Source organism: Vicugna pacos, chromosome X (assembly GCF_048564905.1).
Source record: "Vicugna pacos chromosome X, VicPac4, whole genome shotgun sequence".
Taxonomy (NCBI): Eukaryota; Metazoa; Chordata; class Mammalia; order Artiodactyla; family Camelidae; genus Vicugna; species Vicugna pacos.
Window position 1 is genome coordinate 66,292,485 of NC_133023.1, and position 15,215 is coordinate 66,307,699.

Consider the following 15,215-nt stretch of genomic DNA (forward strand, 5'->3'; position numbering starts at 1 on the left):
CAATAGCCAAGACATGGAATGTCCTAAAGGTCCTAAACGTCCATTGACAAATGATTGGATAAAGTGGTGGGATATTTAAACAATGGAATACTACCTAGCCATAAAAAATACAATAATGCCATTTGCAGGAACATGGATGGACCTGGAGATCATCATTCTAAGAGAAGTAAGCCACAAAGAGAAAGAATAATAGCATATGATATCACTCGTATGTGGAATCTAAAAAAAAGAAAAAAGAAAAAAAGAGGACACTAATGAACTCATATACAAACAGAGGCAGACTCAGACACAGTAAACAATCTTATGGTTACTGGGGAAAAGGGTATGGGAAGGGATAAATTTGGGAGTTTGAGATTTGCAAATGTTAGTCACTATATATAAAAAGAGATTTTATAAAAGTTTCTTCTGTATAGCACAAGGAACTATGTTCAATATTTTATAATAACCTTTAATGAAAAATAATATGAAAACAAATATATGTATGTATATGCATGACTGGGACATTGTGCTGTACACCAGAAAATGACACATTATAACTGACTACACTTCAATTAAAAAAAGAGAAAGGATGTGAATGTAAAACAAGTTAGCTCAAATAGAGATGTTCTATAGGACAATACTTTGTAACAAATTAAACCTACTAGACTCTCAGTGGTCTAGTTTCACTCATCTTTTTTTTTCTGGAGGAGAGAGGAAATTAGGTTTTTTAATTAATTAATTAATTTTAAATGGAGGTACTGGAGATTGAACCCATGACCTTGTGCATGCTAGGCACACACTCTACCACTGAGCTATACTCCTCTCCACCATCTTTGTTTCTTAATATATCCTAGAGTTGAATGTTATTGGCACTATTGTTACACTGTAATTGAGACTTTCAAATCTCATTTTTAGAAACCATATCTTCCTTATTATTTACCAGTCACTTAACTGTTCCCAGTGGATTTTTCCAAATAATTTTAGGCAGTCTATTAGTTCAAAAACCCAAGGGCCAGAGTTGCAAACCAGGAAAATTGTTACTCAGATACCCTGACACATACTCTAAGCCTTCCCAACTAGCTGATCATCCCCACTGGGTTGCCTGATAATATCCATATTCACACTCAGACTCACATAAGCAATCATATACAATATGGAAACTGATACATATACCACATATACATACACATATATATGTATATATCCTGGAAGGAAAGATTATGATTCCATTTTAGTCCCTTTATCCCTGAAAAAAAATAATTAAGTGGAGTTTTTTTGTTTGTTTTGATGAGAAGTATCATGCAATTGGAGTCAATATTTCAGAGTTGTGATCTGAAGAGTGAAATTAAACCATACTCTTTTCTAAGATTCACAAAAAGTCGAATCAAAAACATTAACAGAATAGTTTTCCTCTCCAATTAGTACGCATTTTCACCATAACTTGACACTATACCTACATGTTCAATAGAAAAATGTCAGGTTCATTTGCTACCTGCAAGCCCTTTTAACATCTTGTTTGCCTTTATTCCTCTTGAGGGAAAAGTGTTTTTTATACACTGACCTTTCAAAGATCCTACAAGGAAGGGACATTTCAAGGTATAATAACTCAGAAATGATGCAAAATATTAAAACTTGTCAGATTCTCCACTCTGATATTTGGACTTCTCTTCTGGAACTCCAACAATGCTATGAAATATATTCTTCAGATGAAAGTGAACTTTTGCGCCATTTTCCAACTTTGCCTCTTTGTCTTCCAACTTGGCCTCTTTACCTTCCAGTTTCCAAAATAAAACATCAGTTTTGAAATGTAAACGATGATCTCTTTCTAGTTAATACATTACCCTGTCCTAATTTTTCAGCAATGAAATCTATAGATTCTATTTGCAATTAATCCTAATAACTTAAATTTTACTTAACTTTGTAATATGGGCCAGTAGAAAGCTGACAGAAAGTAGAGGGGAAAAAAGCAGCTCCTTTTTTGCAAGGGACATGTAAACTTGTGCACTTTAGAACACAGAATGCCACGGAGAAAGGGGGAAACCATGAGGAATAAGAGGGCCTCAAAAGCACACTTTGGCACACCTGATTTAACTATGGGAAAATCTTGTGAGATATCTTCCTTTTCAATTTCCCTTGGATAAATAGTTTGAATTGAGAATTTTATAATGAATCTAAAAATTTCTGCCACAAACAGGGCCATACAGATGGCTGTTACTTATGAGTGTATCAGAGTAAACTTTCCCAAACCAGCCTCCTCAGTACAGAGATATGGTGGTAAGCTCAAAATCTTACCCAATGGTTTTGAAGCTCTAATTTGTGATACATTAAGGACAGGTAATTAATCTAGTAACCCAAAAAGTTACTCAAAGCAAAGAATCTCTGAAAAGTGTATAGCATACTCCTTATCCTTTGTTGTTTTATTTAGTAAAATGCCTAAGTATAAACTCACTCACCAGTCTTTGATATACAGAAGGTATTTTTGAATCTGAGTCAGCTGATAGAATTTCTTTTGCATATATCACATCCATTATCCATTATTCTACAATCTTCAATTTCCTTAAAGAATAACAGGAAGTTAAAGGACACATTCAAATCAATCTGAACACAAAATGCTTCTAGAATTTTATAGATTTACAACTTTTCTCTTCATTGCCTCATAACTGATTTGATGGCAAAATTTTAAATGATACACTTTTACTGAATCTTTTCAAACTTTCCAGATAAGTTCTTATAAAAATAATATATTTCTTTTCACACTCTTATGTTTATTATTTTACGTAAAAGACAAATATGTAATTACATCAATAAATACAAATGCTTTAACAGGATTTGAGGAAAGATAGAATGGATTCTAGGTAAGTATATAGCTCATCTGATGGAAAAAGACATGAATACACATATTATACAGAATAGTCTATTGGCTGAATAAGTCACTGTACAGTAATTATTGTTAGATTTGAAAGAGGAAAAGGATAATACTGGTAGATACAGTAAGTTAGTTAAGTAGATACAGGTTAAGAGAATTTTATTATATTTCTGTATTTTCCCAATTGGGACAAGGAAGGTGGTTATTACTCTGTACTTTAAATTTGTTTTCTTTATTTGGTGTTTTTCAAATTAACAGAGAAACAATGCAATACAAAAAAGATGCACAAAGCTAAAGACAAAGTCCATCCACTCCTCAACTGTGTTCTTTTTAGTTTAACAGCTTAGTATACCTCATTCTCTATATTTACCCTTCTTCATACCAGCATTCATAAGAATGCACATACTTATATATTATTTTGTTTGTACTGAAATAGAAATTATCTCATGAACAGTACTCTGGAATCTTTTAAACTTAATTCATCATTTTTAAGTCTTCAGAAGAGTAGAAAAACTAGGTGCGTGGAACTTTTTTTTACAAACTCTCTTATAAAATTTTATTTAAAAACTTTCAAAAATGAGTCCACTATTAAAATAAAAAGGATCAGAAATGTGGAATCTAGCTCATGTAATAAGAGAATTTATTAAGCTCTATGTTGCATAATCTGTAATACTTTACATATATTACTACTTAATTACTCAAAATAATCTTGTGAAAAAAGTGTTATTATTCCCTTTACAAATGAGAAAATTTAGCTAAAATGTGTTAAATAATTTTACTAAGGTCATACATCCACTAAATACCAGAGTCTTGGCTATAACCTATAGAGAAATGTCTGACTACAGAGCCAAACTGATTAAATACTATACCTTAATATCTTCATGTCTAATGTCATCAATAACACAATTTGTATTTATTGCTTGTGTTTCTTAATTTGACAGAAGTCTTCAGAAGATAATCTTGAAGATATAAACCCTAAACCAAAATTTGTGTTTTAATGAATAAAAGGAAAAAAGCCCCAGGTTGCTTTTGTTTTAATGAAGGTTTGTGATAGAAATCAAGAAGAATTCCTGTCATAAAAAGGTAATATGCAATTAAAATTGGGCTTTTTCCATGAGGGAAGTTAGTTGTGACTAAAACTATTATGTATGTGTAGTTACTATAAATCATATGTGCTTATTATCAAATGACATATACCATGAAAACATTTGAAGGTAGAATTATGACTATTAAAATTTTGAGAAGTGATTCATCTCTAAATATATTATCCTAAAGTAGTTCATTATCTCAGATGTTTGGGCAATTTTATATATAAAATTTACATATATATGTTTACATTTAAGTCAATATTCTAAGAAAAGTTGACAATTAATCTGTTGGTACAATCTATACTGGATTATTAAACCATCTCTATCAAGGTGTCTAGTTTTACTGGGCCCAAGTCATGTAAAATACTTTTGTTAAGTCTTTGAATCATGTTTAATTTGTCCCAGATCAAATATATGGCCCTTCTAGAGTATGAATAGAGCCGCTTTCCTTGTTTATTTTGAAGTTTGGTGACAGTCTATCAATCTTCCTCTTCCCAAATTGGAATGGAAAAAAGAGAGATTGCTGTTATTCTTTCAGAAAGCCCTTAAAAATTAATTTTTAAAAGCTGAGTCTTTTTCTTTAAATTTTAGCAGGTATACAACATCTTTTTTTAATTTTTCTTCTTTTTTTTACATTTTTTATTGATTTATAATCATTTTACAATGTTGTGTAAAATTCCAGTGTTCAGCACAATTTTTCAGTCATTCATGGACATATACACACTCATTGTCACATTTTTTTCTATGTGAGTTATCATAACATTTTGTGTATATTTCCCTGTGCTATACAGTGTAATCTTGTTTATCTGTTCTACAATTTTGAAATCCCAGTCTATCCCTTACCACCCTCCAACCCCCTGGTAACCACAGGTCTGTATTCTCTGTCCATGAGTCTATTTCTGTCCTGTATTTATGCTTTGTTTTTGTTTGTTTGTTTGTTTTTGTTTTTGTTTTCTAGATTCCACATATGAGCGATCTCATATGGTATTTTTCTTTCTCTTTCTGGCTTACTTCACTTAGAATGACATTCTCCAGGAGCATCCATGTTGCTGCAAATGGCATTATGTTGTCGGTTTTTATGGCTGAGTAGTATTCCATTGTATAAATATACCACCTCTTCTTTATCCAGTCACCTGTTGATGGACATTTAGGCTGTTTCCATGTTTTGGCTATTGTAAATAGTGCTGCTATGAACATTGGAGTGCAGGTGTCATCCTGAAGTAGATTTCCTTCTGGATACAAGCCCAGGAGTGGGATTCCTGGGTCATATGGTAAGTCTATTCCTAGTCTTTTGAGGAATCTCCATACTGTTTTCCACAGTGGCTGCACCAAACTGCATTCCCACCAGCAGTGTAGGAGGGTTCCCCTTTCTCCACAGCCTCTCCAGCATTTGTCATTTGTGGATTTTTGAATGACGGCCATTCTGACTGGTGTGAGGTGATACCTCATTGTAGTTTTGATTTGCATTTCTCTGATAATTAGTGATTTTGAGCATTTTTTCATGTGCCTATTGATCATTTGTATGTCTTCCTTGGAGAATTGCTTGTTTAGGTCTTCTGCCCATTTTTGGATTGGATTGTTTATTTTTTTCTTATTGAGTCATATGAGCTGCTTGTATATTCTGGAGATCAAGCCTTTGTCGGTTTCACTTGCAAAAATTTTCTCCCATTCCATAGGTTGTCTTCTTGTTTTACTTTTGGTTTCCTTTGCTGTGCAGAAGCTTGTAAGTTTCATTAGGTCCCATTTGTTTATTCTTGCTTTTATTTCTTCTAGGAGAAAATTTTTGAAATGTATGTCAGATAATGTTTTGCCTATGTTTTCCTCTAGGAGGTTTACTGTATGTTGTCTTGTGTTTAAGTCTTTAATCCATTTTGAGTTGATTTTTGTATATGGTGTAAGGGAGTTCTAGCTTCATTGTTTTACATGCTGCTGTCCAGTTTTCCCAACACCATTTGCTGAAGAGACTATCTTTATTCCATTGTATATTCTTGCCTCCTTTGTCGAAGATGAGTTGACCAAAAGTTTGTGGGTTCATTTCTGGGCTCTCTATTCTGTTCCATTAGTCTATATGTCTGTTTTTGTACCAATACCATGCTGTCTTGATCACTGTAGCTCTGTAGTATTGTCTGAAGTCTGGGAGAGTTATTCCTCCAGCCTCTTTCTTTCTCTTCAGTAATGCTTTAGCAATTCTAGGTCTTTGATGGTTCCATATAAATTTTATTATGATTTGTTCTAGTTCTGTGAAATATGTCCTGGGTAATTGGATAGGGATTGCATTAAATCTGTAGATTGCCTTGGGCAGTGTGACCATTTTAACAATATTGATTCTTCCAATCCAAGAGCATGGAATATCTTTCCATTTTTTAAAGTCTGGTTCAACATATGCAAATCAATCAATGTAATACTTCACATCAACAAGAGAAAGGACAAAAACCACATGATCATCTCAATCGATGCAGAAAAAGCATTTGATAAAATTCAACACCCATTTATGATAAAAACTCTTGCCAAAGTGGGTATAGAGGGAACATATCTCAACATCATAAAAGCTATATATGACAAACTTACAGCCAGCATAGTACTCAACGGTGAAAAACTCAAAAGCCTCCCACTAAAATCTGGGACAAGACAAGGATGCCCACTATCACCACTCCTATTCAACATAGTCCTGGAAGTCCTAGCCACAGCAGTCAGGCAAGAGAAAGAAATAAAAGGGATTCAAATTGGAAAAGAAGAGGTAAAAGTGTCATTATATGCTGATGACATGTTACTATATATAGAAAACCTTAAAAGGTCCACACAAAAGCTACTAGAGCTGATTGAAGAATTCAGCAAGGTAGCAGGTTACAAAATTATCGTTCAAAAATCAGTTGCATTTCTTTACTCTAACGATAAATCAACAGAAAAAGAAAGTAAAGAAACAATCCCCTTTAAAATAGCACCCAAAGTAATAAAATATCTGGGAATAAATCTAACCAAGGAGGTGAAAAAATTATACACAGAAAACTACAAACCATTGATGAAGGAAATTACAACATCTTATTAAGACAAAAACATGACATTAACTGTAAGACTCTCTTACAATGCTGTATCTGTACCTCAATAATTTGCCAGTGCTTTATTTCAAAACGAGTTATCTTATATTTCAATCAGAAATGCTGCATAATTTACCATGCATGTTATTAAATTAAGTAGTTTCCCTCATGTTTTTCTAAATTTATGAGTGTGAAATGCCCCTGAATAGCTGCCATTTTGAATTCTGAGGAGGAAAATATTTTCATGGACATGTAAGAGACAAGTATAAAAGGAGAGGTGAGGCAAAGAGAGAAAAATCGTACCTTTAGCTAAAATCAACAGCTTAGGTTTCTCCAGAACTCACGGGTTGCAAATGCAAATACCTACAGGTCAGGCAGGAATAATAAGTCTGTAAGACTGGAGATGCAATAGGGAGTTATGTACTCTGAGGGGAACAGCTTGTGCCTTTCTAATGGGGACTCAGGCTTCTCACCTCTACCTGATTTTTGCCATAAGGGAATGTTGCAAGAGTTCCCTAACTTTCTGAGTTTTTTTTTTCATGTCAAGCCAAAAATCTCAATTTCTATGAAAAATTTCCTGATATTTAAATACTTGTCACCAATAATATTAAAGAAAAAATAGGGTGGGCTAGCAATAAACACAACTCTATGATCAATTTGTCTTAGATGTCTGACCTCTAAAGTAGAAACATGAAATTCCATGATTCGTCAATGAAATAAAGCAAGTAAACTTCTGCTTGTCTCTTAGAAATAGTATTCATAACAACTGTGCCACCTCCACCCCCACAAAGATACGCATACGTCAGAGCATATTCTGTCTTATAATTAGGAAACACCTACCCAAAATTCATATGTTGCCCATTTCTTGTCCTCTAGAAGGCAATGAGGATTGGTACTCTCATCAACTGTGCTGTTAAACTCTTCAATCTGATCACCCCCACATTTGGGTAACAAAAAAGGTAATTTGATAAGTATGTAGGATCTTTAGCCCAGTGTTTGTTTCACTGTAGTTTTTCCACAAACATTAGTTTGATTTCCATTCTACATGGTGATGAAGAGTTAACTACCACACTCTACTAGTGTGTATTACACAATGAAACCCATGTTAATTTACTTCTTCAGTTGGATAATTAACAGTTTTTCATAAAGATAGTGACATGCCATTGACAGATGACTGGATAAAGATGTGGTACATAAATATATATATATTTATGTATATGTATATATATATATATATATACACACACACATATACACACACACAATGGAATACTACTCAGCCACAAAAAAGAATAAAATAATTCAATTTGCAGCAACATGGGTGGACCTGGAGATCGTCATTCTAAGTATAGTAAGCCATAAAGAGAAAGAAAAATGCCATGTGATATCGCTTATAGGTGGGATATAAAAAAAGACACAAATGAACTTATTTACAAAACAGAAACAGACTCACAGACATAGAGAACAGACTCATGGTTACCAGGGGGTAAAGTGGTGGGAAGAGATAAATTGGGAGTTGGAGATTGGTGCCTCTGGGGGAGTGATGGAAATGTTAGCTATCTTGATTGTGGTGGTGGTTTCATAGGTATATAGATCTATCAAAAGTCATGAAATTGTACATCTGAAATATGTGTTGTTTACTGTACAAAAATTATACCACAATAAAGTTGTTAAAAATAAAATCCACCCCCCAAAAAAAGATAGTGACATAGTCAATTATTAAAATGCACACCATCAGGCTTCTACATTTGGAATGTGTTTGTAGTCAGTTTTATGACTTTGGGAGATGGGGTATACATTTGCTGAGCACTTTCTCCCATCTCAGCTCTTTTGATATTTAGGTCCTACATATCTATAAGAGCAAGAAAAAAAAGGACAAAGTGGAAGGATGAAGGGTCACTGTTCTCTGTGTTTTGCCCTCTGATCAGCCACACCACAGAAAGTGGAATCACTAAGAGTGAAAAAGGTTTGGTAATCTTATCTAATGAAAAAAAAAAAGGTCTAAGAGTTAGGGGATCTAAGTTCTATTCAAATGATGGGTCCTTAAACAAATAACTTGACTTTTACTTGACTTTCAGTTTCCTCATATGTCAAAGCTATGGGTTGGGGAGCAAGAAAAAACCCTGGACTAACCTATCTTGCAGGACTGTTGAGAGAAAAAACGTGTCTTAATAGATGATATACATCTTCAGAAGTCAAATCTGTCATCTTATAAAAGCAGGTGACTGTTATCATTATCTCTGGAGTCTTTATTCCTTCCAAAGCCTCATCACGCTCTCAATGGGGCAGTGTCCTGGGCATATATGCCTGTTGCTTTTTCAATAAAAACATATGGTATATTCAATTAAAGCAATCTTTTCTTTTGGCATAGTTGTCTAACACAGTAGTTTTTAATCAGGTGTGATTTTCTCTCTCTCTCCTGACCCAGGGGACACTTGGAAATGCCTAGAGACATTTTTGATTGTCACAACTGGGTTGAGGCGTGTTACTAGCTTATAACGGATAGTGGCTAAGAATGCTGGTAAACATTCTACAGTGTAAGGATAGTCCCTTACAACAAACAATTATGTGATTCAAAATTATAAAATGGGCAGAGGACTGTATCAGCAGTTTTTCAAAGTAGACATAGAGATGGCCAACAGGCACATGAAAAGATACTCAACATCACTAATCATCAGGGTAATGTAAATCAAAACCACAGTGAGATATCACCTCACAACTGTCAAAATGGCAGTCATCAGAAAGACAACAAATAACAAGTGTTGGTGAAGATGTGGAGAAAAGGGAACCCTAGTACATTGTTGGTGGGAATAGAAATTGGTACAGCTACTATGGAAAAATGGATGGAGGCTCCTCAAAAAATTAAAAATAGAACTACCATATAACCCAGAAATTCCACTTTTGGGTATATACTCAAAGAAAATGAAAACAGCTAATTGGAAAAGATATATGTACCTCAATGTTCACAACAGCAATATTCACAATCACATAGTTGAGTAATATTGTATTGTGTACATGCAAAAACATGGATGCATCTGGAAGGTATTGTGCTTAGTGAAATAAATTAGGCAGAGAAAGGCAAACACTGTAGGTTTTCATTTATATGTGGAATCTAAAAATAAAACAACTGAATGAATATAACAAAACAAATTCACAGATACAGAAAACCACTGGTTACCAGTGTGGGGGGAAGAGGGGCAAGATAGGGGAAGGAGATTAAGAGGTGCAAACTACTAAGTATAAAATAAATATGATACAAGGATGTAATGTACAGCACAGGGAATATAACCAGCATTTTATGATAAATTTATATGGAGTTTATACAAATATCCAATCACTACGTTGTATACCTGAAACAAATATAATATTGTAGGTCAACTACACTTCAATAAATAAACAGTAGCAAAATAATGTCACTAAGGCTGAGTTGAGAAACTCTGGTCTAAACTTTGAAAGAAGCACAATTTTATTCCAAGTCCCAATAAGTTAGTTCCTCTTTATATATTTCCCAGTCCATCCTTCATCAATCTAAGCATTTTCAACTACACACTTACTATCTTGAGAGGAAATCACCCAAACATTTGAAGCTTACCACCTAGAGAAGTAATATTGGCCTGTGTTAGGAATTTTGGACAGTGTTTGATATTCCCTTGATGAAATTTATGTTCATTTATTTACTCATTTATGTATTCACTCAGTTGTCAAAAATTAGTTGGACAGTTATTCTGTGCATAGTTGTTTGCCCATTGCTAAGAGTCAAAAATTAATCTAATACATGTCTTTGACTTCTACTTACTTACATTGTAAGGATTACATAAGGCAGATCCATGAGATGAATCTTGCCCCCAAACATAGTTCGGCCAGCACAGTATTTTTGTTTATTTTTCAAAAATAAGCTTTAGACAGGGGCATGTATTTCCTAGTTTGGCCACAGTAGCCACTTAATTACTGCTATGTTCTTAAATGTTTTAGAGTTTGAGATTCCTGGGTTTCAATTCTGGCCGAGGAAACAAGGTAAATATATGAAATGTGAAAAAGCAATAAAAGAGAAAATATATAAATAAGCACCAATTTAGAGGCCTCAGTTTTCTTATGTGTAAAATAAGGCAGTTGACATAGATGATCTTTAAGCTCTATTATTTTATACTATCAGAATGATGCTGGTAATGTGTTTTAGGTGGAAAAATTATTATGGACTGAAGCTTTCAGGGAAGATTTAAAGAAAGGCATTTGAGCTCAATGTTGAAAACTGGGTAGGAGTTGGAAATGGAAAGACGTGAGGGTACAAATAAAAGAACATTATAGGGGAACGATATGAGCAAAGACAAATGCACAAGGAATATTTCAGTGATAGTTACTAGGCTAGTGTAGTTCTTTCAGATGTTTGCTAGAGAAAATTAAGAAGAGATCAGCCTCTAAATGTAGGAGAATCTTGAATCCTAGCCTGACTTGGATTTCTTCTTGATACAATTTATTTATTTGAAAAGCTAAGGCCTGATGGCTTATGAAAATTGAAAAAAATTCTAAGTACACAAAGTGTCCTCATCAGTATTCTCACCCACTACCTAGGGTAAAAGGGAGCAGACATTTGCAACAAGCTCTATTTTTAACTTATCTATGTGGAACTCTGAGAGCGCCAATAACCCAATAATCCCCTAATATTTGTACTTGTGATCAAACTTACAAAAGTCCCAGGTTTAATTAGTCCAGACACTCAAAAAGTTGTGATTCATCCTTAGAAATTGCTGGACTAGCATCAAAGCATATGAGAAAGCAGAAGTTCCTGGAAGGGTTAATCATGCAAATTTTTTTTTTGCTTAACATACTTCAATTAAGCCAAAAATAATAAAATTTTATTATGCAAAAGAATAAAGTTATCTAACCTGACCATCATCACTGACCTAATAAAGAACTGTAAGTACAATTGAAACTGTAGCTCAGTTAAACAGAATTGATCTCGACTCTAAAGGAGATGTCAAGAACCCACTAAAACAATATTTAAAAAAGAAAAAAAGTCTAAATTTAGTTGTTGATTTCCTGTACTTCCAGAACAGTATACTGATAATTTATAGTGATAGAAATAATCCTAAATTTCATTAAGTTCTTGATTACTGAGGAAGATTTTACTATATTGATAGTTACTATCATACTTTGGATTTCACTGAGATGAAAGCTATGTAAAAATACCTAGGAAACATAGAATTGCTAGCTTTTTGTAAAGTAATGACATAAAAATCAAACTACTATTTATTATTATCATAATTTCCTAAAATGACTTTTAATGCTAAAAATCATGAAGGATTTACGCTAATGTCATCATTAGTATACTTTGATTACCAAAGTAGGACAATGAATTCAGAAATTTTAGGACAAGTGAAATGTTAAAGAATGTGGGCTCTGGAATCAGGACAAGTTAGTTATCTATCTTCAATTATCATACATGTAAAAAAATAGAATCTATCTTGGAGCATTTCTATGAAATTAAACACACTAATAATGCACATAAAACAAAGCTTAGGACAGAATCGAGAAGAAAACAAATGTTCAATAATTGTTAGCCATCATTGCCATCATTGACACAGTAGTTGCAGCAAACTTGTTTGACTTAATCCTAGCTATGCTGAAAGTTTAACCAAACAGAACATGTTTATCCCTAAGCATTCTATAGGTTTTTAAACACACACAAACCCCCACTCAGCGGAATGTAATCATAATGAGTCATTCAGTGTCAGACATATCTAGGGGATAATATATACTTTTCTTGTTAAGATCTCTCATTATTAGTACTTAGAGAAGATGAGGCCAAAATGACTTCTTCCAATAATCATTACTTAAATGTAGAACAGCTAGCACCAGGCTTTAGTAAAAAGGAAACATCTTTATCTTTTTAGCCAGTTTCATTGGTTTAAGTATGTCCATATATAGTTTCTTCCAAAAATATCTTAAAAGCAATCCCAAGAGAGCTTAAATAAGTACAGAGGGGAATCTACTGCCTGATCTGTCTGAATCCAAAGCTTTTGTCTTTTGTGTAGGGAACACAAATTACATTGGCAGCACCCAGACTAACTAATAGAACCAGTTTGATGGCCTTAAGCCAACCAACCTAGAGCTTGCACAAGCTACCTTACTCTACATGGTCTTAATTCTAGGTATTATACCATTCTCTTTGTTGGCTCTAGGTTGAAACAGACACTTAATTCTTCATAGATACTTTCACATTTATTCTTTTCACCTCACCGTTATCACATTTTCCTTTTCCAGGGTTTATGTATGAGTTCCATCTAGGCTCTATCTAGGCTGCCTTTTTTCCCTGAAACACCATGTTTTCCTTTTGTGATTCTCCAGAGTTTATTCTATGTTCAAATGAACAATGTTCCCTAAAAACAGGAGCAGTAATAAATCAATGGATCCCAGTCACAGGTATATTCCAGAAATATTATCCCTTTTACAGTCAAACCAGTGGAACTTGGAGGGCATTCTTAGAATGTTCCTCACCCTCACTTTGAGGTTGCTCCAAGCAGCCTTTTCAACTTCAATTCAAGAGCCAGCTAGTCATCAAACACTATATTATGGATAAGACTTTATAACTCAATTAATTAAAAATATTCCCTTATTTCTACAGGTTATCTCATGTTATATGCCTCTCACCTCCAAAAAAGGTTAGTCATGTGGGTCATATTGTTTATATCTATGTAGAAAATCCTCCTAAGTTTCCCAGGGCTATTGTTAAAGAATGTAATAAAACTAAGGTTTTACATAAGTTTTATTATATTATAAAACTAAGGTACTAGAGTTACTATTTGAAGAATTTAGGATGGATAGATATGCAGGGTTGTTCCTATATAAGTGACTATGTCCAAGCAGGGGCAAAAAAGAATATATATGACAAAGATTAGAAGATTGTGTCAAAATCTCCAGAATCTCCAAATTCAGGCACTGCTGGGTGGGACTAAGGGGGCCATACACTCCATAGCCTTGCTCATACCAGGAGGTCCCCATAAAATATGGAGAAGGTGAGAACTTACCTTGTGCCACTAGAGAAGCAGCTTCAGTGAACAATACACTACAAACTATAGCAAGAAATGAGATGCAGTGTAGTGTTGTACAATGGGAAGTATCACACTGGTTTGCTTCCTAAATACCCTTGAAGGCTCAGTGCAGTAAACCTCATCAAAATTTTGTAATCCTAAAGCCAAGCCCTGGAGGACTCTTGAAAGTTACCATAGTTTCTGAGCACATGTAATCCCTGAACATTCTGGGAGTGACAGTGGGAGGTATTGACAGCAGTTACTGGGGGTAACCATGCCATTGGGAGTGTTGAATTTATGGAAAATTTGGTATACTATTCTTCAAGAGTAAAAGCTATTTAGAAATGAAGCTTCAAGAGTACAAATATCCATGGGGAAGAATATGGAAATAGGGATTATATTATATAAAATAATGCGCCTTTTAAAATAACCTTCTAGCCTGGATTAGTGTGGAAAGGCAAACTTACTTTAGTGTATCATCTAATTGACTTGGCTTATCCACCAGTGGAATATATCTGTCAAGGTACAATTTGTTGTGTGTTCTATTTGTTTTTGTTTTAAGGAAGTAAATTTAGATATTTGACAGATGATTTCCTAAGATAAAAGTTGTTGCTGCATTTAAAAAATGTTATTGATGGAAAAAATACTTCCTGAAAACAGAATGAGTTTTCCCTGTGGTTTTTGTTTGCTTATTAATTTATTTAAAATCATAGGATTTTAGGCCCTAATCTCTCAAATACTATAGATAAAGAAAAGTATTTTAAAGGGCTTAATTAATTTTATTCAGAAAAGGGGATAATTTGGCATGTTAACTAGATACAGAAAGCACGTTTAAGAGGGAGTTTTTAAGGTCTATCGCAAATTTGAAAATATGCAATTTATTCAATGGATATAATAAATTGATAGTATCAGAAGAATATTGCATTATACTATCATCTTATCAAATTATTTAAATATAAATTGATGCTGAATACACATTAGTAAATTATTACCTTAATGTAAGCATAACTTTTAGATAGAAAACTTTATAAAATATTATCTAATGCAGATCTGAAGCAGGCTCCAATTGAAAGGCCAAGAGCTCAGAATAGTTTCAGCCAAGTTCAAATTATTTTCACGTACTTTATCATATTTTTAGCGATTATATATTTGTAATATTGGAAGGTTCGCAAAATGAGAAAGCTGTCTATGCATTTTCTATTTTTTATACAAAGGATCA